At 45.0% G+C, this 23,520-nt stretch overlaps 2 long non-coding RNA genes across 3 annotated transcripts in view; both read right to left on the bottom strand.

Annotated features, from left to right (window-relative positions):
• LOC122127553 overlaps nt 1-12,782 on the bottom strand; it is a 114,511-nt gene extending 101,729 nt beyond the window's left edge. For both annotated transcript variants that reach the window (XR_006151197.1, XR_006151198.1), the window contains exon 1: nt 12,702-12,782. This is a non-coding gene — a long non-coding RNA (uncharacterized LOC122127553). The remainder of the gene's footprint in view (nt 1-12,701) is intronic.
• A 4,213-nt stretch (nt 12,783-16,995) lies between these two features.
• Nucleotides 16,996-21,989, bottom strand: LOC122127543. The gene is made up of 3 exons (XR_006151195.1): nt 21,920-21,989; nt 19,350-19,360; nt 16,996-17,006 (listed from the first exon to the last, which is right to left on the bottom strand). It is a non-coding gene; the product is annotated as an uncharacterized LOC122127543 (long non-coding RNA).
• Nucleotides 21,990-23,520: the final 1,531 nt, after the last annotated feature.

Raw genomic sequence — 23,520 nt, 5'->3', positions numbered from 1 at the left:
GGGCTGAGGACATAGCTCAGTGACATAGTATTTGCCTAGCATATGCCAGGCTCTAGAGTCCATCACTACTACCATGATAATACTAGCAATATTATATAAAGGTAAAATTGTACAGCTGAAGAAATAACTGTGATCAGTTGATTTCAGTAATTATAGATGAAGGCAAAGGTGAGGGGCTAATCCAGCTAAACAGCTTCTTTGTGACAAATTTGGCTCACGCCTATGATCCTCGTTACTCAGGAGGCTGATGTCTAAGGACTCTGGCAGAAAGACCATGAGACTCTCATCTCCAATAAACCTTAATAAAAAGCCAGATAAATAAACAAATACATAAATAAATAAGCCACAAGCCAACCAAGAGGCTGTGGTGCTCCATAGACACTTGCAGGATCTCATGGTAATCAACACCTTTTATCTCCTCCTTGTGTGTGCGCTCTCAGCTTGGTAACAGAACCCTGCCGTGGATTCAACACCTGTGTTTCCTTCCCCAGGCTCCGTCTAGGATGCTCATTGACATTTCTGACCCTTGTCAACTCGACTTTGCTTGAACAAATCCAGGGAACCTAATACTTTTCATATAGATTACTAACGCTCAGATTGCCAGATCGTTTGCTTATTTATTTATCTACTTATTGATGTATCTATTTGCGGTAGCGGGAGTTGAATCCAGGCCCTCTGGCATTCTGGGTGAGTATGCTACGCTGATCTATTCTCCAGCCCAGCAGAAAGTTCCTCTTCTTCCAGTCCAAAATGTAAGTCACTACCTAACTTCTGAACTGTGGCTCTAAATATACTCTTTAAAGGAATTACAAAAGAATTGACTGACTTGCCACGGAGGCCCTTTGTTTACACACAGCTGCTTGGTTTGTTCTTCATGTGTATTCACTTCTCTTAAGTATCCGCAGGTGTTAGGCATTTCAACTTCTCTATCACCCAGTCAGCCTTTACTGAGGACCCATCATGGTAAAGAACACAATGCTGCACCTGTCCAGGCAATACAATGGGGCATGTTCTATGGATCTCAAATTCAAGTCCGAAAAGACATACATTTACCTCATAATCGTCCTATGGTACTGACGGTTGACAGCTCAGCGATGGCTGCAGGTAGCAGCTACACCTGGAACCCAAACTACTTGGGAAGCAGAGATCAGGAGGATGGAGGTTTGGAGTCAGCCCTAGCCAAAAAAAAAAGCTAGTAAAGACTCCATCTCAATCCACAAAAGCTGGGAACAGTGGTACAGTGGCAACCACCTGCCTGGCAAGCATGAAGACCTAAGTTCAAACCCCAGTGCAGAATGGTGGGAGAAGAGAAGGAGGGGGGGTGGGACAGAGAGAGAGAGAACACCAGCAGCAGACTAGGATTTGTTAAGGGTTTGGTGTTTAGCCTCCAAACGACAGAAATCACTAATGAAGCTGGTTAACTGTACCCATCCCCATATACTCTGGCTTCCTTTCCTCCCTGGTGCCTTCCTATGGGAGCCCTGTGCATCTCCTCCCTGCAGAGCTCAGGAGAGACTTTGTGCCCTGCTTTGGCCAATGCAAGGTGATGTGCATCTCTTCTAACAGACGTATTAAGAGCCAGCATGCCCTTCCTCTTTCCCTGTGCCAGACTCAGCTGTTTCACGGAGAGGCTATTCTACAGCCTGAATTCCCAAGTGAAGTTTCTGAGGAGCAGAGCCACGGACATAGCGTTGAATGAGCACTAAAACGTTGGTGACGAAAGCTAATGAGATGTTCCCGACTGTTACTAAAGTATTATCTAACTTACTCTGACAGATATGAAAGGTTTATGGGGCCTGAGGGAACATGGCTGTCTTAGCCCATTCTGGATGCTATAACAAAAATACCATTGACTAGAAGGCTTAAACAATAGAAATGTATTTCTTACAGCTGTAGAGGTTGGGAAGTAAGATCAGGGAGCCAGAAGATCCAGTGTCTGATGAGGGCCCCTTCCCATAGCAAGCGGCTGGTTTCTCCTTGGTGGAGGATAGGAAGGTTCTCCTTATAAAGATACTGATTCCCCTCTGAGCTCCACCCTCATGAAGCTTTGAACGCCTGAACTTAGGAGCGATTCAGCCCATTGTTAGCTAAAATGGTGCTGCTACAGCAAAACAGCTGAGAGAATCCACTTCAAAGATGAGGAAGAGGCAGAAGGCAAGCAGGGCGGTCGAGTGAAAACCTGTCTCACAAAGAACTTAGTTGGGTGTTTGTTTTTGTGTTGCTTTTTTCTTTCTTTCTTTTTAGTGGTTTCACCATGTATGTCCTTTGCATGAATTCTCTCCTTTCATACACAGATAAAAGGCTACTTTATATAAACAGCACCTAGAACAGCACCTACCCACACTGAAGAGTCCATCAATGAGCTGACGTCATGCTTAGCAAAGATGGAGTCCTTCTCCCGGGTCACACAGCAGGAAGGGAAAGTCTCTGGTCGTGCAGGCCTCCCGCTCTGAGTCGCTGAGGCCAAGGAGCACTGCTCCCACCGGCTCGGCCAGATGTTGCCAGCGATTACCATCGGTGTGGGTTTCGGCTATCTGAACTTCCCAGTAGCTAGAGTGTCTCTTCTATTCCGTTTTGCAGTTGTTTTATTCTTTTCCTTTTTCTTCAATAAATGTCTACAGCGACATTACAAGTCACTCAAGAATATAGACTAATGGGGTGCTGGTAAATGTTTAACAGGCAGCTCTCAAGAAAAGGAGGAAGCTGAGTCTTGGTGTTTGGGGATATAAATCTCCCTACCATGGCCAATTTCAAAGCATCAAAAGAAACTCAACCAATCCAAACTTCCTGGAATTTGAATGGTCAGGTCTGCTGGCTGGCACATCTTTGGTACCAAGGATTGTATCTCTTACTTATTCCTTTGTTTCTTTAGCAGTTCCTAAGACTATGCTGATCAGGCATGAGCAAATATCTGGAGCTTATGTGCAAGTTGGAAACTGCACATCAATGAAGCAAAGTGCTGGCGGCTCACACCTGCAATCCTAGGTACTCAGGAGACTGAGATCTGAGGATCATGGCTCAAAACCAGTTTGGGTGGAAAAGTCCATAAGACCCTTATCTCCAATTAACCAGCAAAAAGCTGGAAGTGAAAGAGTGGCTCAGGTGGTAGCATGCCATCTTTGAACAAGAGAACAAGGCCCTGAGTTCAGGTCCTGATATTAGCCTATGCATACACACATACACATACACACACACACACACAAGCACACGCACATACACAAAAGCACATAAGCATTTTCCTAGCCTATGTCCAACTTCCCACACACTCACTGAAAAGATAATACCCAGACATTAATATGTTCCGTGACAGTTATAAATAAGAATGGGTGCCAACAGCCAATTTGGAAAGCTGAAAAATCTATGAAAGGTAAGAAAATAGAGAAGCAGAGAACCACACTGCAGCGAGCATGGTGAATGTGGCTGCAGAGGTGAGGCTCTTCTTTCTGGGATCTGTGAGCTCAGCAGGTGAGAGGAGCTTACCTGGATGGTGGAGAAAACAATCAAGATGACTCGAGGCTGAGGAATGGCTCAGACACACTGGGCCCTACAATTTTTCTATATATGTTATGCCATAGGGTCTTGAGCTAAGAGCCTCAAGATTGCTGAACCAAGAGCAGTTGGGAGTAACTTAAAATTTCCAAATGAAATAGAACTTCGGCAGCCATCCTAAAGTCTACCCTGCCCACCATGTTTTCCTCAGACCCTAGCACAGATAGGGTCTAGCTTCAAATAGATATCCAGTATGGGCTCGGTGAATGGATGAATGAGTGAGTAAATTAAAGCAACTTTGTGGAGCACATGGGCAGCAAAGATGGCGCTGAGAGGGAGTTGAGCGGGCAGAGCCCAATTTGCTTTACGTTCAGTGCGTAACCAGCCCGTGGAAGCTTAGGTGCATGATAGGGTGTGAACTTGACAGTGATTGGTTCCTCTTCTTCCCCTCCCATGCCACCCACTCTTTTTTGCTTTAAAAAGGGCTTGCTCTGTGTTAATAAATGAGTTTTTTCTGGCTTGACTCACTGCCGGCTGCCTTTGATTGTCTCCAGGGCTGAGGGAGGCTGGGGAACTGCAAGTGGCCTCACTTACATTTCCTTGGACCCGACACCACTTAAAGTCTATGAGCAAATGAATGACACCTTGGACAACATGATGAATAAACAAATGCATAGACATCCTGGATTATACAAAACCAATGAAAACTTTTGGGAGCTAATTTGGAGAGGAGGGCAAGGAAATCTCCAAAGGTCACACAAACAGAAAGGAGCATGAAAGGCAGGACATGAAGGCTCACCCTGTGGGCAGATGACAATGAGATGCAGGGTTGGTAGATACTTAACCAGCCGACGGATTTCCAGGAATTCTTTTTTCCTGATAAAGGAGCCATACCTGTTGCTTCCTTCCTCCCTTTCTACCCTGGCTGGATCTGCGAAACAAGTGGAACAGTCAATGCACCACCACGCAGCAACCAGAAGAGGAAAAGAAAACCTTGGGGTAGAGGGCCAGAAGACCTAAGGAACTTGAGGTGACCCTTTCTCTGTCCAGTTCTGCCTACTTCCAACTTCTCTTTTTCCTGGAAGTACAGGATTTTGAACTCAGGGCTTTGTACTTTCTGGGCACTCTACTGTTTATGTCATGTGGTCTTCAGTTATTTTTGAGATAGGATCTCACTTTTTTGCCTGGGCTGGCTTGGACTTCAATCCATTATTTGCAGTTCCAGATGTAACTGGGATGACAGGAGCACACTACAGTGCCCACATTTTATTGAGACAGTCTCAAAAACTTTTGCTTTCAGGTAGACCTCAAACCACAGTCCATGATTCTCTTTCTATACCCAGCTAAATTTTCCAGAGAGTGAAAACATTTCAGACCAGTACTCTTGAGAAACCCCAAATCTACCTTCTAGATTCTTCCCTCAATTTTGCCTTATCTCTTAACTGCTCTCTTCATTGACCTTAAAACTTACCACTCAGTAACTCTTTCTGAAAGAACTATCCAAGGAAGAAATGCACTGTATTCAGAAGAAAGAACTATATGGAAAACCCCAGGGAGAAGTAAAGAAACAAGTGTTGTCCAAATAAAAAATTTACTGTTAATAAGGGAGGAAGGGAGGGAGAAAGGAAAGGGAGGGAGGAAGGAAAGAAGGAAGAAAGGAAGGAAAGAAAGAGGAAGGAAGGAAGGAAGGAAGGAAGGAAGAAGGACAGAAGGAAGGAAGGGAAGGAGGGAGAAGAGAGGGAGGGAGGGAGAGGAGGGAGGGGAGCTATGTAGTTCAACAAGAATAATTTTCTATAAATGGGCAATGCTAAAAGCCTGCTTCCTCAACAAATGAAAAACTACAGAGAAACAAAAAAAGCACGAATAAGCATAAAATACGATCTATGAAGGATTCTTGAACATCCTCATCTTCAGCTAAGGTATTGGCATTAGCATTGTAACTGCAGAGGTTTCTGGGAAAGAAAATGGATTATATTTGCAAAAGAAAACATTGATATTAGACCAAAGGAAAGATTATATGACTCTAAGGGTTTATTAACACTCTATAGAGGTTAGTGTATGTATTTTAGAAGAGTCCTATTTCTTTAAAATATTGACAAATAAGTCAACCAATTTTAAAAAACTCTTTCTGAAGACAAAATGGTATACTAGATCACTGGTTCTCAAAGTTGTTAGTTCATAAACATCGGGGTAAAAAGCTTGCCAATAATGTAGAACAAATTAAGCCCTTTCTCATAATCCCAATTTCTAGAACTCTTTAGATGAGGCATTTCTGCTATTATTATGAAGAGGAGGAGGAGGAGAGGAAGGAGGTGAAGGAGGAGATGAGACAGAACATCAAGGGTGAACCACTCACCTCTGGTATCTGCCAGTCCCTTTGTTTCTCACTGAAGCCAAGGACTGGATGCAAATGAGATGCCTGCGCACAATGTGACAGCTTTCTCCAGATGTCCGACCTCCCTACCTTGGCCAGAGTGAACAGAAAAGAATTCACCTGGGCCTCTTCCCATTCACACTGGCCCTGGAAACGTGGACTAGAGGGAAAGATTGATCCTGGCTTTTGTTGATCGTTCACAAAAGCTATGAAGAAACCTTCTGCTCTTTGGTCTTTTCTCAAAGTGATGACAGACACATGACCATCAGGCAGGACCCATGGGTGGTCCTGAAGACCCCTCCCTCACTTGAGGCCCTGAGACCCTGAGTCTATACAAGCTCTAACACTTCAGCAGGAAGTTACTCTACAATGGTGTTCCTCAATATACTATTTTAATTCAGCTGTAATTTATATGTATTAATGTCCACATTTTTGAAATTATATTGATCTTGTTTAACATCATCTCAATATAGATACAACATACCAACATTTTTGAAAGAAAACTTACAGCAATAAAGCATCATGACTTCTTCACGTCCAAAAATCTTGTGTTTGAAATCTTAGAAATGAAGTTAATGAAATACAGAATAGCAAATAGCACATATACTCCATTTATACCAAGAGTTCTGTTTGCCATAGTCACTCAGATACAAACTGCTAATTGGTATAAATCTCTATAAAGTGGTTTGTACTTCCAAGTTCAAATCTTAACATTTGCATGCTGAAAAACCTGGTTAATCACACACGATATTCCTTTCAGATTTTCTTATTCTGCCACAAGAATAAACTGATACGATTAATCTCATGTCCTATCCAAAAACTCTGGATTAACAGTATCACTGAACTCCGAGAGACTTGGCTACAAATAGCAATCTTTATAAGTCGAGGGAAAATAACATCAAATTCAGGTCCATCTCATTCCAAAGTTCCTTTATTTTGGTCTAAACCTTTCTTACCAGGCTCTTTTCAGGTCTTTGGAGCATTATTCAAGGATCTCACTATTGATTTTCTGTGTTCGTTACTGGTGGAAATGGAATGACGCAAAGCACAAATGTCTGAGGTCCACTCACCATCTCAAGGACAGACACAAAGGCAGGGGAGGGGGCTCAAACTCATGCCCACTAGAGATCATAACTTAGATTTCAATACTGAGACACGGGGCAAGTGGAGCCCAGGACATGCCTTCAACTCATCGCTGACTTAGACACAGCATGGCTGCTCTATGATTGGATTTGTGAAGGCTTGTTTATTACTGGTGTGTTTTGCGATTCTGCATAAAGCTGCATGCTTCATTTCTACCTCTGAAATCCCTGTTTCCACACACCGTCACTTCTAGAAAGCACCCTGCTATTTTCAGAATCATTTATTTGTGACTCAGAGCCATTGAGTATCCAGAGGTTCCAGTTAGAATTCCTGTTCCAGTGCCCAACTTACAGACAAATGCCTTCAAGTCAAACAAACCACTTTAAAAACAAAAATAAAAACAAAAAACAGGGAACAGAAATGAACAGACATTCCACATACACAGGGAAAGATTAGTGTGCTAAGTTCAACCTCATAAAGAGCCAGGAAAATGCAAATTAAAACCACAGACACTTTTTCACATTTCTTCGATTAGTGAAAGTTTTTCCTCTGACTAAACCACGTGCTGATGAGGATGCAAAGCCGCAGAGACTCTTACCCAAATTGGCAGGAGGGGAGGGAAGGTGTCTGAATGGGTTAAGCTTGTCAAAAAGCAATTTGTATTATCTGTAAAGTTAGTGTGTACCACCTAGTGCCCAGGTATTCTATTTCTAGGGCACACACACACACACACACACACACTGGACCACGCTTAAGTAATAACTTAGTTTTTTGTAAGTTTAGAAAATTTGATGTACTTAGGACTGCAATGCCAAGACTATCTACTACTAGCTACTCAGTCCACTGAGATCTGAACACAAGATAAGGCAGACAAATCTGACTCTTATCCCCAATTAACCAGCAAAAAGCCAAAAGTGGAAATGTGGCTCAAGTGGTAGAGTTCCAGAATTAAGTAAAAAAGGTAAGAAAGAGACAGATGTCCTAAATTCAAGCCCCATTACTAGCACACACAGACACACACAGGAAACGATATTTACCACTTTGAAAGGGGTTAGTAAATAAATATGAAAACATGAAAGAGACAGAGAAAGGAAGGGAAAGAGGAGGAAGAGGAGGAGCAGGAGGAGGAGGCAAAGGGGCGGAAAGCATCTGTGACTGAAGGGAGGGAGGCAGAGCTGAAGTTAACATCAGAGCTTTGAATGATGGTATCTGGAAAACGTTAGCTCTCTCCACCTCCCTCTGACCACCTGGAAAATGGGAGGAACCATGGTAGGCCCTAGAGAGCTCTGGGGATTGAGAAAGGTGAGTCACATGACATGCAACTTGTTGGGTCATGTGAGCAGCTGTGGGCAGCTGCAGAGAGCCCAGGCAAGGGCATTGCCACTTGCTGCGGGACAGAGGAGCGCAGGGCACTCGCCTACAGCAGAGTACTCTGCTACTTGGCTATCCAATGCATTAACAGGAAGAGTATTAAAATTAAGTTAAAGGCTTTTATTTTATCCTGAAAGATATCCAGCAACAAAAGGACCGATTAAGACACTAAAAGTACCTTGAAGATGAAGAATAAAAAAATGATTTGGAGCCAGGTGCCAGTGGCTCACACATGTAATCCTAGCTACTCAGAAGGATGAGATCTGAGGATCACAGTTCAAAGCCAGCCTGGGCAGGAAAGTCTGTGAAACTCTTATCTCCTATAAACTACCAGAAAAACGGAAGTGGTACTGTGGCTCAAGTGGTAGAGCGCTAGCCTTGAGCTGAAGAGCTGAGGAACAGTGCCCAGGCCCAGAGTTCAAGCTCCACAACTGACCAAAAAAAAAAAAAAAAAAATGATTTGGTTTAAATCCCTATTGTACTTCTCCACTGCAGGTCTTGTAAATTACTTTCTTAACAGGTGACTAAACCAAAGGAATAGCAGTTATAAAGCTAAGAAATACTCCAACAAAAACTAACCTGCAGCCATCAAAGTAGGTTTAGAGGTGAATATTTACTATGTTGGAAATGAATTATACAATTTGGAGGGGAGGGGGATTAGGCGGGGATAAAACTGGGAGAAAATGAGGGAGGGGGCGATACTGTTCATTACCTTATGTAACTGTAACCACTTTGTGCATCACCTTTACAATAAAAAATTTAAAAAATTAAAAGAAAAAACCAGAAGTAAATACTTAGCGATGTGGTGAAATGCTCACTGTATAACGTTAACTTTTAAGTAGAGGTGGCGATAGCAGTGGTGCACTCCCGTTACTGCAACATTCAGAGATGGAAACAAGAAGATCAAAAACTCAAGACCAGTCTGGGCTCCATAGCAAGGCACTGTCTTCACTTTTCATTTTTACTATTATCTTTAAGTAGTTGCGCAAAGGGGTTTCAATTCAACATGTCAATTTTGGGGTATAATGCATCTTGGTCAGTGTAACCTCTTTCCCCATCATTCTACCTCCTACCCCAAAAAAACTTTTATACAGTTCAGTGTGGTAATGCACACCTGTAATACCAGAAAGGTAGAAATAAGGGGATCATAATTCAAGGGCAGAAAGTTAGTGGGAGCTGGGTGCTGGTGGCACAGGAGACTGAGATCTGAGGCCCAAGGTTCAAAACCAGCTGGGACAGGAAAGTCTAATTAACTACCAGAAAACTAGAAGTGGCTCTGTGGCTCAAAGTGATAGGGCATTAGCCTTGAGGGAAAAAGTTCAAGGACAGTGTCCAGGCCCTGAGTTCAAGCCCCATGACTGACCAAAAAAAAAAAAAAAAAAATAGTCAGACCTTATCTCAAAAGCAGAAGTGGAGATATAAGAGTTATGAGCCAAAGATGGATGACCAAAAACATGAAACTCTGTCTAAAAACAAACTAGACTGAAAGAGATAGAGGAGAGGCCAAGAGGTAGAGCACTTGTGTAGGCAAGTGTGAGGCTCTGAATTCCAACCTCAGTAACACTCAAAAAATATATAAATTATAAAGTAAAAACAGTTGATATGGGCACTGGAGTATAGCTCAGTGATAGTGAACCGCCTAGTATTTGCAAGGCTGTAGATTCCATCCTCAACATAATCAACTAACTAAATTGATCCTTACGCTGGATGAGTAGTTCACATTAGTAATCCTACTTTCGAGACCAAGGGTCAAAGGTCTAGGCCAGAAGGACAGAAAAGTTCTTGAGACTCTATCTTAAAAACAACCAGCAAAACCAGAGCTGAGGTGTGAGAGGTCTTGAGTTCAAACCCCAGTACAGCCAAAATAAGTAAAAGTAATTAATGAGATGTTTAAGCTTTAAGTACATGTGAGCATCCACACATACAGTGCGTGCTTATTTGTGTGCAGATTTGCATGTAGAATATACATGAACTACACACATGGATGACCTAGGATGTATAGTATACATACACACATGGTTAGATAAAAATGTGGTAACTATTTTTATATGTAGATATCATTGGTATTTTTTTTACCAAAATACTGATTTTTAAATTAAAAGTCTTCTCTTGATGGAGGAATGAGAAATTATTTTACTCTCCCCTTTGATCACCTGTAATTTTTTTCATATTTTCATTCTGAAAGTGTAAAACTGAAAGCCAACTTGGCAGTACCCCAAAAGTTGCAGATTGTAGTCAGAGTGGACCGCTTCTCATGTGCACCATGAAAGATTTCACCCCAAGGCTTTACCCTGGAAGAAGAGTAAGGAAACCAACGTGCATGCACCAAATGTGGACTGGACACCAGGAATGGTAGAGGAAAGAGGCACGGCTGCTGGAATCAGGGTGGACAAACCTCAAAACAAAACATCAACAACAGACAAACAACACACTGTGGAGTAGAAGTCCTGCCCACTGCAATGTGATCACCACTTACACAAAGACCGAAATGTGACGCGCTCTGGGTCTGGGTCGAACATTATCAGCAAGAAGAACTTTAAAGGTATGGGGCTGGCCAGCCCCAGAGGCAGGGCGATGGCCCGTTGGGCCGGACGTGGGCTGGGGCCTTCAGTAACTCTTCCCCTCTGGGGCTGAGTGGAGGACAGGGGTTAATCATACAACTCTCTGGAGATTTTTGGGGGGCGGGGGATATGCCTGAATTGCTATATAATAACAAAGTTTCATAGGACTTACAGAATGCAATATACAGTTTATAAGGGTCGAATCCACAAAAAGAAATGCATTTTAAATTACTTTTGTGGTAGATCATTGATTAAACCATGGATTGGGGGGGGGGGTTGATCATCTTCATCTGATACAAGATTCCAAAATTAAAAAATAAAACAAAACCTGAACTTTCTGAAAAACAGACACAATCTGGAAGGAGAATATTGTATCGAATTATTTCCCTTTTGTTGTTGTTGTTTAAAGTCCACTCAAGAGAAAAGCCAATCCAGGCATCGTGTTCCCTTAGGCCGGGCGTGGGGCGTCCGCGGAGGTCGCTGCTCACCGGACAGACGCCGGCCCTGGCTTGGAGGAGGCGCGGCCCACCCCGGCCCAGCCCCCGGGGCGGGGGGGGGGGGGGTCCCCGCAGACGGAGCTGCGCTTTTGCACACGGCTCCCTCGGGTGGGGTGGATTGAGAAGTAGCTTCGCACCCCACATGCCCCCCCCCCCGCAGGTCCCGTCCCTTCCAGTCGCGCCGGAGCCCAGTGCACAAATCACTGCCCCTCGGGGAGATCCGTCTGTCCGTCTGTCCCTCCCGGTCCACGCCCCGCCTGGACGCCGTCCGGCCGCTGGGAGAGCCGGCACCCCTCCTTTCGTTGAGCTCCCGGTGGACCCACCATCTCAGGACTGGGGGGGGGGGGGTCGGGCACGTGGGAAAGTGCGGCAAAGACGGGGGGGGGCTGGAGAGGCCACCCCGGGGCGCACGGCTCCCGAGCCGACCTGCGGGGGGGGGGGGTGTTCGTGGGTGGGCTTCCGGGGACCACAGACCCCCGAGACGGGCCTCGATCGACTGCGAAGGGGGGGGGGGGGGCAGGGCCCCGCGTTCTAGACGCTTCCGCGGTCCGCCGGGGCCGGGCGGGGCGGGCCCTGGCCTGGTTGCTCCACCGCCTCCACCTCTTCCCGGCGTGGCCTGGAGGAGGAGCCGGGGACCGGCCAGACGAGTTCAAGGGTCGGCTAGCGAGCCGGGGGTCGGGCCGGGCGGGGCGGCGAGCAGCCGGGGCGCCGGCACCTCCCGGGGCTCCCGCGCGCGCCCCGCAGGGCCGCGTGCGCCCCGGGGGCCTGGGGGCGGGGAGGCGGCGCACGCGCACGCGCACGCGCACACACGCGGCTCTGCTTGCACTCGGGGAGAAAGCCTGCACAGGCCGCCCTGCCCCGGCTCTGCAGCTCGGGGTGCGCCAGGCCCCAGGCTGCGCCAGGCTCCCCGGGCTGCGCCTTCCGGGGGGGGAGGTGGGAGAAGGGGGAGGTCCTGGCCTCACCGGACACTGGAGATGTCCACACTGCTTTCCGGCCACGCATCGGCGAGCCCCCCTGCGGGGCACTGCCCGCACCCCCACATTACCTGCCTGGAGCCTGTCCCAGGCCCGAGGGGAGCGCTGTACCCCTGTCCCCAGCGAAGGGGGAGGGGAGGGGCGTCCGAGGAGCGGGCCACGCGTGGCTGATGGCTAGCCCGCAGCTCCTCTCCCTCACCATCTCCCGTGAACCCGTTTCTCGCCCCCACACCCCCTTTTCCCTCCGTGTTTTTTCCACCCTGATCTTTCGGTCCCTTCCTGACTTGTTTCTCAATTGGAGAAGCGCCGGGAGAGGAGGAGGCTGGCGGCCTGAGAGCCGGGGAAACCTTACCCACGGGCGGGGACTTCCAGGCCCAGTGAATGAGCTGCGAGAACCAGCCCGGCCGGCCGGGTCTGGACATGCTGCGTTCTGTCCTGCAGCTCACCGGACATTTTTCTCCCCTTCCCTGCTGGCTTTTATTCTCTCTCTCTCTCTCCTCTCTCTCACTTCAGTGATTTTTGGTACCAAAGGCAGCTCGCACACCTGAATCCTAAAGCTCCGGTCAAGTTGTCCTTTCCCACTTTTTCAAACGCTCAATGAGGGCAAAGGTAGTTGGAGTGGAGCCTCTCGGCTTGGCGGGCCTCCGGGATGGTTAAGGTTGGCTAAGCAATCTGCTCTTGAGAAATCAGGTGTAAGGAGACCTGGGTGGAGGCCTCTGCGCGGTTGGTGTGGCCTAGACTGAGTCTCTCCCGAGCAATCCTAGCAGGCCTGCCACCACACTGGGTTGCTGTCAGCCTGTGTTTGTGGAGCAGGTGTGCTGACACCAAGCACCCAGGCCCAGTCCTGTGGGCTAATGCAGGAAGAAGGAAGTGACCTCGTTCTGGGCAGCAGGCCCGGAATTCAACCTTCCCCCCCCCCCCATCTCTGCAATCCCAGCTAGTCAACACTCAAAGGGAAGGCTCTGTCTTAGTTCAAGTGAAAAGTGTCTTTAGGATTAAAAACCCATATAATGTAGTCAAAACAAACACGGAACAAAATCTAAGTTGATCCTGAAGAAAGCCACTAATTCTAACTGTTCTGTGTCTCTTATCTTTATGTGGTATCACATTTTGTCCCAACTCAACAGTATATTTCACAGTTTCAGTGAAATAAATATTTCCGTCTAAGACTTATTTAAAAGAAAAAAAAAAAAAAGACCATCTCAGGGAGACTCTGGGAATTGGTGTTTTTCATGATCCTTTCTCTGTCTTCCAGCATACCTATCTCCTGTTGTTAAAATGCAGCTAACATTGTTTTGTTTTGAATCCAGGCCTCAGAGATAACATTTGGTGTAGTTTCAGGTGGCTCAGAAACTTCCCCCAGGAGGGGAAGTCAAAGACCTGGCAAATGACTCAGGGGCACATGAGGTGTGTGGGAGGAGGGGGCGGGGGCAGGGGTGTTGGGATCTGGAGGACAGAAAACAGGTGTCTGAAGGTAGCTTCCTCCCAGCCCTCTGGGAAGCTCCAGTCACCCCAAGTCCTGTTCTGGAAGATCTGCCCCCAAAGAACCAGGCTCCAAGGTCAAAAGACAGACAAGCAGCCCACAACAGGACCGGAAGTGGGAGGGAAAAGAAGCCAGGGCAAGTCCAGGCTAAACCTGCTCCTGTGCTCAGGGCTTCGTTTGAGACACTTTGGTTTGCTAATGTTTTTGGTGGTGCTGGGGTTGCTTTGCACTGCTAGGCAAGTGTCAGGACACTTGAGCCTGGCCACCTGTCCCCACGTCTTCCTGTGAATACAAGGGAACAATATGAGGAAACAATAAGCCAGGCACTGGTGGCTCACACCTGTCATCCTAGCTACTCAGGAGGCTGAGATCTGAGGGTCACGGTTCAAAGCCAGCCCAGGCAGGAAAGTCCATGAGACTTACCTCTAATGAAACCACCAGAAAACCAGAAGTGGTGCTGTGGCTCAAGTGGTAGAGCACTCGCCTTGAGCTGAAGAGCTGAGGGACAGCGCCCAGGCCCAGAGTTCAAGACCCACAACCAACCAAAAAAAAAAAAAAAAAAGAACAATAAAGGGAAACAAAAAAGAGAAACCTTTCTCCCTCCACTCTGAAGAGCCCTGACCTGCAGGGCCTGCCAAGAGAGGCAAGCAGGATCCCACAGGGCTCCCAGCGTGGGAAGATACTGAGAAATGCGGCCCCGTCCCCCCCACACCAGTCCTGGCTGTCCCAGGCACACCCCCTGAGCATCCTGGTGACACCTGCCACCCCCAACTTGTTTCTGCTTCCCAACATACAGCCCACTGTCTCTCTTACAGTACTTTACCTCGGTGGTCCCAAAGCACTCCGCCAAACAATCATAGCTGCCTATTATTATAGGAAGAGAACAGGCATGATGAAACTAAGATGGGGGAAAAAATCCCCTGGCTAGAATAATTTGCCTTCTATTTCACTAAGTCTCATGACAGCATAGTAAACCTAGCTGGATGGTAAAGAGATTCAAATTCATGAAAAATATGAACCAAAGATTGTGTTTTTGTTGTCTGAGTCCATTTAGAAAAGACTGTCTTGCTCTCCTCCCCGCACCCCCCCCCCCAAGTCTGACATTAACATATGTCCTTTTAAAAATAACCTGAAACAAAGCCAGGCACCCACGGATCACGCCTGTAATCCTAGCTACTCAGGGGGCAGAGATCTGAGGATCACAGCTCGAAGCCAGCCCACACAGGAAAGTCCACGAGACTTTCTTGTCTCCAATAAACTACTCAGAAAAAGCTGGAAGTAGCAGTGTGGCTCAACTGGTAGAATGCTGCTAGCCTTGAGCAAAAGAATCTTAGGGACAATGGGTAGGCCATGAGTTCAAGCCCCAGTACTGGACAAAAAAAGAAAAAAAGGAAGGAAGGAAGGAAGGGAAAGAAAGAAAGAAAGAGAAAGAGAGAAAAGGAGGGAGGGAGGGGAAAAAGAATTACTTAAAAATGGTACAAAATAGTAATTTGTTGTACCTAGCAGATCACAGTACCATTCCCAGACTAAGAGATTGATGAAGTGAACTGAAGGAGAAGTATGGAGAAATCAATCCAAGTTTCTGATTATTCCTTTGCTCAAAAATTATTTTTGGCTAAGTTTAAGTTATGCCAAATAGCTATCCGTTTTATGATGACAAGACTATCAAACTTGTTTTGCTAAATGCTTCCCTTCTCTTACAACTGTCTAAACAGGATTTTCCCACTTAGCATCCTATCAATTCAGTTCTGATTATGCCTTACTTAGGCGATGCTGTGTATTAAATATTAATATTTGTATAGTTCTTGATGTCGTTGATGAGTTGACTGTAATATTAAATACAGTATACTTTTTATAGTATTAGAAAACAGAATTAATACAAAATTACTTGTCTAGTCTTTGGTTTTTGCTGGGAATGGCAGGTATAATATGGAAGTGCTTGTTTTCTTTTTTGAGTGCTGGTCAGAGGCTTGAATTCAAAGCCCTAGTGTTCTCACTTCCCTTTTTCTCTCAGAGCTGGCATTTTACCACTTGAGCCACATCTCCAACTTCTGCCTTTTTGCTAGTTAACTCAAGATAAAAGTCTCCTAGATTTGTCTGCCTAGATGTCAAACTGAGATCCTCAGCTTCCAGCATACCTAAGATTACAGGCATGAGCTACCAGGACATTAAAGGTCATGTTGATATTCCAGGCCAGAAGACAATTACTTGTTTTTGGGGTGTGTGTGTGTGTGTGTGTGTGTGTGTGTGTGTGTGTGTGTGTGTGTGTGTGTGTGTGTGTGTGTGTGTGTGCGTGCCTCTACTAGGGGCTTGAAGTCAAGGCACACATTCTTCCTTAGCTTTTTCACTCAAAGCTGGCACTCTACCACTTGAGCTACATCTTCATTTCTGTGTTGGTTTTTGTTTATTTTGCTAGGTAATTGGAGATAAGCAAGTTTTCTGCCCTGGCTGGCTTCAAATGATGATCCTCAGATCTCGGCCTGGAGTAGCAGGATTGCAGCCATGAACCACTAGTACCTAGCTATTTCGTTTACATTTTATATTGTGTAAATTGATGTGAAAACTTCATGACTAGAAGATATCAAAATTGACCATTGGAAGTCAATTGTATTTTTCTATTTCTGTTCAAACGAATCCAGTTGGGAGCGTGTTTCAGTCGTAGTTGGAAAGCACAGGAGGTGTCAGATTGAAGATGATTTAAGTATTCTTACAAGCTTCACGGGGAAGGATTGCAGGATTAAATGTATTGCAGATCAGATAAGGAGGGGTCAGGGGTCACCTTTTTTGTGCCAGTACTGGCTCTTGAATTCAGGGCCTTAGCTTTTTTGTTCAAAGCTAGCACTCTACCACTTGAGCTACACTCCCAGTTCTGGCTTTTTGGTGATTAAACAGAGGTAAGAATCTCATTGGACTTTCCTTCCTGGGCCAGCTTTGAACTTTGAAATTTTCAGATCTCATCTCAACCCTCTCAATAGCACAAATACGAGCCCCAGCGCCCCAGCGCCCCAGTGCCCCAGCACCCAGCGCCCAGCAAAGTTGCAGTTCTAAGGCTGACAATGCACGTACTTTCTTGCAAAGTTGCAGAGGTTGCACAAGTTTATAAGTAGATGAATGAACAGATGCATGGCTGAGATGGTAAGGCAGCATCTTCAGTATGCGCAAGTCTAATATTTTCTACCTTTGAAGAAAAATTTGCCCATCTAAATCTATGGCAAAAATTGCATGAGATAATGCCAGTAGCTAGCCTTGTTTTTTGTTTCTAATCCACAGCATTAAATCTCAGGCTAAATGTGAAAGACTGTAATTTTGGCCTGTGTTGCATATGTATAATCAATATAAAGGAGATTCATGTGGTTTTAATTTAGTACGCATGTTTGTTTAAATGCCACATAAATTTTCAAGTTACATAATTGGACACTTTACAGGTCACATGTCTTTAAACATTGTGATGTTCTGCTTTCACTAAGCAGGAATTGTTCATTTAAGTTCCTTTCGCACTTTCAAGAGAAGAATTTGCTATAAACCAAATTAATACACTCATTTCCATTTTGTTTTTTTTGGCAGCTTCATTTCTGCCAGAGGATATTAGTTCCTGTAATGTTAGTCATGGTACACTTAATTGAATGTACAATGCTATCACATGCATTTCAATATTTGTAAATGCAAACGCCTCAGAGTCAGAAACCGCCACAGACTGAAAGGAGGAAGGCGGGGGGGGGGGGGGGTGAGGCTACGCAGTCAGGTCCTTCTGCAGTTCCTGTAATGAGTTCCAGTCACTACCTGGTATCCTTGAGTATAATTCAGCAAATAGAAAATACTTGTCTTTGTGAAAGCATTCTGGCAATGTGGGCAATGATGACGTCTTCTATTTAGTTTCCTTGGATTACTTTATCCAGGATGACTTTTGATTGTAAAATGATATGATCTAGAACTGAAGCTAGATCTCACTGGTAGAGCACCTGTCTACCATGCACATGGCATTGTATTTGATCCCCAGCACTGCACAAAATAATAATTATTATTATGATATGATCTGTATGGTAATTGAAGTTTCCTTAGAACCCAGCTAAAAGGAAAAACAAATCTGCCTATTCTATATTACATGATACAGGGCTGGAGTGAGGATCAAATGAACGTGATCGTTATAAAGGATTTTGCATACTGTGAACGGTTCATGTCTACGGATGCAGCTACATCTTTGAATTGAATTTGAGCACTGAAGTAAACGTGGGAAGTTCAGATGACCATGTTAGCCCAGTCTATACAGAGGACATTGGAATTTTTCTTCAGCAGCTTTATTGAAGTATAACTTATATCACATAAAACCCATCCCATGATTCTTAGTAAGTGCATACAGGTGTGAGCCATCGCTGGAATCCAGTTTTAGAACATTTTCATAGCCCTCGAAAGTCCCCTCATGCTTGTTCACAGTTAACCTGCTCTCAGCTGTCCCCAGGCCCTGCAGTTGCAAGCAATCACTGATTCGCTCTGTGTCTCTATAATTTGCCTCTTCTGGACTCGATATAAAGTGGAATCCTCTAAAAGCAGCCTTGCGTAGCAGGCTTCTTTCAGTTAGCGGGTGTCTTTGAGACCTTACCATAAATCTTGGTTTCTTTTTTTGCTGACTAATATTCCATTGTGTGGGTACGTCATGTTGTGTTTTCCAGTCACCAGCAGATGGATATTTGGACTATGTCCATGTGGGGCTATCGTGAGTAACACAGCTAGGAGCAATTTCATGCATATCTTGGATCGTAGGGTTTCAGATCTCTTGGGCAGATTCCTAGGAGTAAATTGCTGGGTTTTATAGTAAGTCTCGGTTTAGCTTTTCAGCAAGTGCCAAGCTGCTATTTAAAGTGCTTCTGCCATTTTGTATCCTCACCAGCAGTGCTCACAGGCTCCGGGTTCTTCATCGTGTCATCTGCACTGGGTGTCAGCCGCACTGGGTGTCAGCCGCACTGGGTGTCAGCCGCACTGGGTGTCATCCGCACTGGGTGTCATCCGCACTGGGTGTCAGCCACACTGGGTGTCAGCCGCACTGGGTGTCAGCTGTCCTCTGGTTGTAGCCAGCCCGCTGGATATGGAGCAGCATCCCATTGTGGCTTTGATTTGCACTTCCCTACCGACAAATAGTGCTGACCATCCTCTCATCGGTGGTTCAATATTAGTTTTTCTTCTTGCCCGAAGTGTCTATCTGGGTCTTTGATGTGTTATTAAAACTGTGTGGGCCTGTCACAGGGGCTTCTGAGAAGAGGGAAACTAGGAAAATGGGGAAGATTACAAAAAGTTAATGAGACCCTCAGCTCAAATAAAAAACTGGGTGTGGCACTATGTACCTGTCATCCCAGCTCCAAGGGAAGCTTGAGTAGAGGATCTTAGTCCAGTTAGATCTAGGGCATAAACATGTGACTCTCTGGAAGGTAACTAAAACCAAAAGGAGAGGTGTGGCTCAAGTCCTACAGCATCTGCTTAGCAAGCATGAGGCCCTGAGTTCAAACCCCATTCACACACACACACACACACACACACTATGCTGATTGCTTATGATTAAGTTGAACACATGTTTTGTGAATAATTTCACTCTACCTAACACTGACTGTGGCATCCCTTTCTGTTGTTTTCAATTTTCTGTACCATTAGTTAACTTTTAGAGCATATGTATTTTCTTCTCCTAAGCTTGTTTTTTAAACTCTCTCCAAGAGAAGTACACTTTTATTTACTTTTTATAAGCCAAGCCTACCACAATACTCTAAAAATAATACAACTTTAATAAATATCTGTCACAAATATGATAAGCAGCTTCATGTAAGTATTCTAAAAGCACCTGATATCATAATTTGGTAAGTTGCACTGACTTTGTTTCTCTGTGGCTTACTTTTTACATAAGAAGCTTTAGGAGTTTTTTGTTGTTGTTTGATGTTCTCTTGCTCCAGTACTGGGTCTAGAACTCAGAGCCCCATGCTTGTTAGGCAGGTGCTCTGCCACTGAGCCACACCTCCAGTTTCTGGAGGCTTTTGTTTTAAAACTTTTTCAGAGGAAGAAGGGCTTTTGACAATCAACCTGCACAATTTAATTATCAGAGAAAAGTAAAAGAAGTTCTACAGAAACATTAAAATGTATATCCATTCATATGCTTAAATAAAATAAATTTCACAATTGTAAGGCCCTGTTTTTTTTCTTCATATGTATCTGAGTGCCTTAACAAAAATAGCCACTACATAATTGATCACAAATGGGAAAACTCTTGAGTGTAGCCATGAGGAGGAAGAAAACAAACTGTATACATCAGCTATCACTAGTACTTTGCTCAAAAGAAAGATTTTAAATTATAAACATAAACATACATAGAAGCCTGAACATAAACCAAAATCAACTTCCCTTATTACTAGTAAATAAAGGAGGGTGGCGGGGGTGGGGGGGAGAGAAAGTTTTGAGCGTTACCTGGAAGGTTGCCAAAGATATACACTTGAGAATATTTTAAGGTAATTAGCATTTTTGTCTCTGTGTCAGTTAAAATAGGCTTTTGCCTGCTCCTAATTTTCTATGGGTTACTGAGACTATTGTATGAATGAAGGGCTGCTAAAGGCCATTTATATTGTGCAAACAGAGACCCAAATTAGAGGGGGCATGTTAATAAGGAAAGAGGACTTACGAGTGCTCAATTATGAGCCAGAACTGGTTTCTATTTTACAGGAATAGAAAACACATCAATCTTGCTTTTAGAATATTTCCAATTAAAATGAACAGCTCATGACACATTAAGAGCCAGCAAACCCTGCAGCCACATGGCTTTTGAATAATTTTTAGCAGCAAAACTCAGTAGCAAAAATGTGTAAATAAATAAATATACACATATATATCTGTGGCTGAAATATAATTTGTGAAGACCAAGGCCCCTGACTTGTAGAAGAAACCCTAATAGAAGGGACATAGAAAACTGGACACAATTTTCAGGGTAGAAAATTCAAGAGAAGAGGCTCCTGAATTACGTAACTGCAACCCCTCTGTACATCACCTTTATAATAAAAATAAAAGCCTTAAAAAAAAAAAGAGGATACTGCTCCGAACCTGAAGGATGCAATCCAGCACACATAGTGGCATGATGCCGTGAGCAGGCCTGAGCGCGTCTGCAAGGCCCGCCCCACGCATGAGAAAGGACAGCAGCTGCAGGAGGACACGCCCCTCTCGCCCTTCTCATCCCCACCCAGACACAAGGGTGAGTAGATTCCTGGGGGTCCCAAGCTGTGCCTGGAGTCTAACTGGAGGACAGGAAGGGAGGCTTCCCCTCCACACAGGCAGGTGTTTGGGGGAGTCTTAATTAGGGCCAGCACCAGAAACTACCTGCACAAGCCTTGTTCTGCTCCTGTTTTAGCTTCTACTTCCAATTGCCTAACAGTATGGGTTCTAACTTTTTTCAAGTAGTCGTACCAAGGGGTTTTAGTTCAACAAGTTAATTAGGAGTACACTGCGTCTTGATCAATGTCACATATACACAAACAAATGGACTAAAATATAGTAGACTCAAGGGAGGGTTCCAATGACGTAACTCCTCTAAATAACTAACTGTTTATCAAAATGGATACCAGGAACCTGAAACGTGTTTTGTTGGCAGGAGCAAGCAGGGGGAAAGGGCAGGCAAATAGAGAGAGGAAAGGCGCACAAACATTTTCACATATGTACATTGAATATGATTATTGGATAATCATATCCAATATATTATTCAAAATATTCAATAATCATATTCAATGTACGTATGTGAAAATGGAACCACAAAACTTGAGGGCATGGATGGAATTGGGACAGATAGGAGAGGAGGAGGATGTTTGTTCTTGGGTTTCTTTTTTATGTATGTGTGCCGGTCCTAGTGTTGTATGGAGAGAAATGGGGAAGCCACATTTTGAGAGAATGAATCAGGAGTCTTTATTAAAAGGCCAGTGACTGCATGGTAGACTCTGGTCTCGAAGACCAGCAGCCCAAACAGAGCTTGCACCAAGCTTTTAATCACATGCTTGGGGTGGAGACCAAGCCTTAACAAAAGCAGACTTTATATGGACATACTTAGGTACAAGCTCAAGTACCTTGAGAACTTTTCTAACTAGGGAAGATACACCTCAACCTTCCATATAGGGGAAATCTTAGAGGCTACTCAGAGGCAGGTAATGTAAGCCATTTAGGGAGGTAATCAAGGTAGAATCAAAGCTTTTTTTTGTTTGTTTGTTTTTTGTCGGTCATGGGGCTTGAACTGAGCCTGGGCACTGTCCCTGTGCTCTTCAATTCAAGGCTAGCATTCTACCACTTGAGCCATAGTGTCACTTCCGGTTTTTCTGGTGGTGTATTGGAGATAAGAATCCCATAGGCTTGCCTGCCCAGGCTGGCTTTGAACCACCATCCTCAGATCTCAGCCTCCTGAGTAGCTAGGATTAATTATAGGCATGAGCCACTGCATTTTCTATAAGCAAAGCTCTCCTAAAGCTATGACTTCTGCATTTCTCCTAAGCAGAGCCCTCTTAGCTCACCTTGAGCTAGATATCAGCATTCAATGAATGGCCTCTCTCACCTCTAGGCTTTTTAGCACTAGGTATAGAACTCCCTCTACCCAGCAAGCGGTACCAGGATGGCTGTAAGAAATTATTTAAACTCAGGCTCCTTGCTTCACTAGGACTTGATTCTGTCCCTGGGCTTTGTTGCCCAAAATTAGTGCTCTACCACTTGAGCCACAGCTCTGCTTTCAGCTTTTAAGCAGTTAATTGGAGCTAAGAGTCTCACGGAGTTGCCTGGCCTGGCTTTGAACCTTTATCCCCAGATATCAGCCTTCTGAGTAGCTAAGATTAAAGGCATGAACCACTGGTGCCTGGCTTACAATGATGGTGGGTTTTTGATAGCTATAAAATTGACCCTTCCACTACCTTTCCTTCCCTGTGACTTATCTATTTTACAATTATCCTGTTTACATAATTCTAATAGAGTGGAAATGCAGGAAATAAGCACTACCCCTCATGCTCCTCCCTGTCTTGTATTGAACTTCTGCAAACCTTGACTATACTGGATTTGGGCCTTTCTATTACAAGTAGCGCTGGCCTTTTTTTTTTTTTTTTAGTGGGGCCTGAACTCGGGGCCTGGGCGCTGTCCCTCAGCTCTTCAGCTCAAGGCTAGTGCTCTACCACTTGAGCCACAGCGCCACTTCCAGCTTTTTTTCCTGCTTATGTGGTGCTGAGGAATCGAACCCAGGGCCTCATGCATGCAAGGCAAGCACTCTACCACTGACCCACCTTCCCCACCCCTAGCCCTCTCTCTTGAAATCTGTATAACTAGTAAAACTAAGGTATCATTTAAAAGAAGAAGAAAGAGGAAGAGGAGGAGGAGGGGGAGACAGGAGAGGGAGAGGGAAGAGAAGAAAGACAAAAGGAGGAGGAGGAAGAGGGAGAAGAGGAAAAGAAGAGTAGGAAGAGGAGTAAAAGATAGAAGAAGGAGGAGGAGGAGGTGGAAGGGAGGCAGAAGGGGAGGGGGAGGAGAGGGAGGGGAAGAGGAGGGGGTGGGGGAGGAGGAGGTGGAGAAAGAAGAGGTAGAAGAGGCGGCAGTGGTGGTAGCAAAGAAATGAGCAGGAGGAAGCCACAGTGAGTCACTCCTCAACACGTCCTTTCTTGAGCTCACTGGGGAAGCTGGCTTCAGGGTGGTGGGATCCTGGGCT

This window comes from Dipodomys spectabilis, unplaced genomic scaffold (genome assembly GCF_019054845.1).
Source record: "Dipodomys spectabilis isolate Male_0828 unplaced genomic scaffold, ASM1905484v1 ptg000302l, whole genome shotgun sequence".
Taxonomy (NCBI): domain Eukaryota; kingdom Metazoa; phylum Chordata; class Mammalia; order Rodentia; family Heteromyidae; genus Dipodomys; species Dipodomys spectabilis.
This window is presented reverse-complemented; position numbering and strand designations above follow the sequence as displayed.